We start from the raw sequence: 3953 nt of genomic DNA on the forward strand, positions 1-3953 counted from the left end.
AAGGCATCAAGAAGTTGCTCGGGGCATTCAAGCAGCTGTTGGAGTCAAATGACTGAAGAGCCTCAGAGGAGGAGCCTTAATTCTAGCACCTTCCATGGCCCTCTATTCACCCTTTCCATCTCTGACCGCCCCACCTCCTTCACTGCCCAGCCCAGCACTCAATACTGCCAGGCTGCCTTCCAGCACAATCCACTTTGGCATCCCATCCTGACTTGTGTCCGCCTGTTTCCATACACAAAGCCCCAAATTTCCTCCCTTAGGATATTAGTGGGGATCTAGAAAGAAAAACAGTATAATGATTTGACCAAAGTAATCTGCATGTATAATTGAGAATCCCCTGCATAACGAACATACCGGCCATATTTGCATTTTTAGAGGGCACTTACTAACCCAAAAGAATCTCTGATCTGGAGAGCGGAACAGGAAAGCAGGATGCTTTTTAATCTTGGCTTTCATCCAGACCCAAGCATCCAGAATTCAAATAAGCACTCTGGGCACTCATTGTCAAAATGGTCCCAATTCCTAAATAGAAGTGGAGTTTTAGCTGTGCATTGTTAGCACTAAAATTAAAAGATATCATAAAATAAATAATTTAACTTAAACTGGCCAAGGAAGAAGAGTCACCCACTCGCCTCTAATTCCAAGTACTCTATAATCCCACCCAATGCATTCAGAGAGCATCAGCCACAGATGCCCACAAATAACACAGCAGTCACTCAGAGAGTTGTAAGTCTGAGAATTTGCTATGGAAAGGCTTAAAAAAATCAGTTTCTAATCTTGTTTCCCTTTTATCATATACATTATCACTATAAAACATCTAACCCTGTGCTTAGTCTATTCTTGGTGCTCAAAAAATATTAATTCCCAGCCTCTACTTATCACCCCCACTTTCCTTTTAAAGGGATACTGGCATTTAAGAAGTTACCTTAGAGAGATCTTGTTCCCGAGCCAGGGACCATACCATCTTCATTCTAGTGTCCCCAGCCTTGATAAGAATCATAATAGCTACATTGACTGAGAGTTTATTTTATTCCAGACACTAGGCTAAATGCTTTACATATTTTTATCTCTTTTATCCCTACAACAACCCTCTGAAGTAGATATTTTCATTTATTGTTAGAGCTACTTTACAGATTTTTTTTTAATATGAGGATTGAAGAAGTTAAATAACATGTCCGAGGTTCTCATGACTCAGAAGCAACAGCACCAGGATTCAAAGTCTGGGTTTGTATTCACCGTACTGTGCTTTTGTGGTTATGTGGATGCAGATATTTCATAGTCCAGGAAAAAAAAGTGCTCGGAATCATTAGGAAAAGAGCAGCAGCATGTCCACAACATCTCATTCAGACATGCAAAGGAAGTAACATATAGTTCACGGGATTTGGGGTCTGACTTCTGAAGAATGGAGACTTGCTTGTAACTGGTCAACCAACTTGTCCTCCCAAGAGGAAGGCCACTTGAATTACCAGATGATTGAAGGGCCTCCTTACCAAGTAGTAACCAGAAATGGAGGTCTTACGGGTACCTTAAACCGTACAAACCTTTCTCTGCATAAATAATGTACTCAGGGAAAACAGTAGAGGGAGGGCAGGTGGAGGATCACAGAGGTGGAGATGCACGAAACAGCTCCAGGCACGAAGGGGCACGGATCTCATGTGGAATTCTGTTAGAGCTGTGAGAGCTGAGAAGGAGGCGCCCAAAGGCATAAGAAGACTAGACAACCACTGAATGGTGTAGTCTTTTCTCTTCAGCAGCCTCTCAAGGTCCCCCATAACCTGTCTACACCTTAATTTTCCAAGCTTATTTCCTGCCAATGTGTAAAACAAACTTTCATCTTTTCTCAGGTCAATTTCCTCAGCTGGGCTGGTCATCTTCTAGTCAGTCTCACTTTTGTGCCTTTGCCCACACAGTCCATCCAGTGTGAATCAACCTTCTCCTTCTCCATCTACTAAAATCTCTTATCTTTCCAAGGCCCATGTCTTTCAGACTACTCCAGCTTACCCACAAATCTCGTTCTCAGAACTCCTATAACTCTTACAGCCTGTGGCCATGCCATCCATCCCTTAATGCCCATCTTGCACTGCTTCCTGAATTTTAGTTCTTACCACGTCTACCGGATCCTTCAAAATAGAGAATTCTTTACATTTCTCTTATATCCTTCATGGCACCAGCTTAGAATCAATAAGTGATTATCAACTACTTGTTGTTTACTTGAATATTTCAATGCCAGCTTTAATTTAATAAAGAACCCAAAACCAGTGATTTCCCAAACTTTATTTAGTTACAACTCAGGCTACCAACTGGTACCTCACAGCATGTCTCCAAATCAAACCACCTCAAAAACTAAATTTAATTTAATTTAATTTAAAAATATGTACTAATACATCAAATATCACTTTTAGAAAAAGAGGACTTTAGCATTGGGAGTAGGTGAAACCCACAAGCTAGGAATTCCAGATACGAATGTACATCATTTGGATTTTTGCTCTGTTTCTTTTTTGAATTAGAAAATTTTAAAACTCATATTTGCACAACTTGGAGGATCTTTGGATTTACTTCATCAAACATTGGGTGATATTTAAACTACCCAAATATTTGAGCTCAGTCACTGCCAATCAAAAGCATATGAATTCTCTAGGAGAATATCTGGAAAACCAAAAAGCCAACTATTATAACTTTTAATGTTTCAAAAACTATATGTATCTTGTTAGACTTGGGCAGGGGTGGGGGGTAGTTGGATATCAGAGCAATTCCCCTTGCCCACGTAACGTTGTTCCATACTTCACAACAGGTAGAACAGGGAAATCACTATGTTGAGCCTATTGTAAAAGCTAAATAAAGTCAGAGAGATTTCTTTTGACACTGAAGAAATATTTTTAAAGAAGCAAAACTCTTACCTGTTGTAGAATGCGGAAGAAATTTCTTGACACCAAAATGACTGACTCCAGAAGTCAAATTTGTTTGGCGCAGGTAAGTAAAAACAAAAGCCGCCCAAGCCCTTTCACTGCTATGATTTCCTTCTAGGATCAATCTTTTCTTCCTCCCCAAGAATATAACTGTTTCACATTGGAAGAGCTAAAATTTTGAGAGTTGGGCTGGTGTAGAATCCAACCCAAGATGGTTGGGTTTAGTGTGCGTGGTGACTGAGGCAGCAGGAACAATCCAAATGTGACAAAAGAGATTAGCAAGTTCCTGTGCATAAGTCAATTTCCTGTAGCTGGTTTCTCCGAAGAGAGGGTTTCATTTGATGTGTGTATGTGTGTGTGCACGTGCATTTCCCTCCATGACAATATGAAAACTTCCCCAGATGAGAGACAGAATAAGGCCTTTGCTGCATGGCTGAATTTGTGTTGAATTTATCAGCTCTCTGGGGACCATTTCCCTCTCCCTTTTCCCCCATTTCTCACCAGCAAATCACCTATGAAAAACTGTGGAAAGGAAGACTGAAAAACCAAGATGATTCTTTAAGGAAGTGAAATAAACCAAGAAAAAACAAAAGGCCACAAGGCCACTCCACAGATTTGTCTTGGTTAATTTAAGCTTAGGAAAAAGCACCTTAGATCTTCATGTCAGCTTGGTGAACATACTGACTATGGAGGGAAAATGGTAAGTGGGCGGTTCACTTTGTTTTATTAATAACTATGAAATAACAATTTGGAAAAGACAGACTCAGCCCTAGCGAGAGCTCAAGCAGCTCCGCCACGCCTTTACCCTTCGATGGACCGGCACCTGTGTTGTGAGATACGTGACTATGAGTTGTTTTCAGACTCCTCAGAGTTTCATTATTTGCCTCCAAACACAAATTTACTCCTTCTGTCCGTCAGTGCAATCCAGGTGTAGAGACCATCTGCACATATTTAGATTACGGCTGAGTTGCCTACACTGATGCATTTAACTTTCATGATGTGGTCACAACCCCCCTTGCCTCAAATCCCTAAGTAATCGTAAATGCT

The sequence above is a fragment of the Balaenoptera ricei genome, chromosome 5, assembly GCF_028023285.1.
Source record: "Balaenoptera ricei isolate mBalRic1 chromosome 5, mBalRic1.hap2, whole genome shotgun sequence".
Taxonomy (NCBI): domain Eukaryota; kingdom Metazoa; phylum Chordata; class Mammalia; order Artiodactyla; family Balaenopteridae; genus Balaenoptera; species Balaenoptera ricei.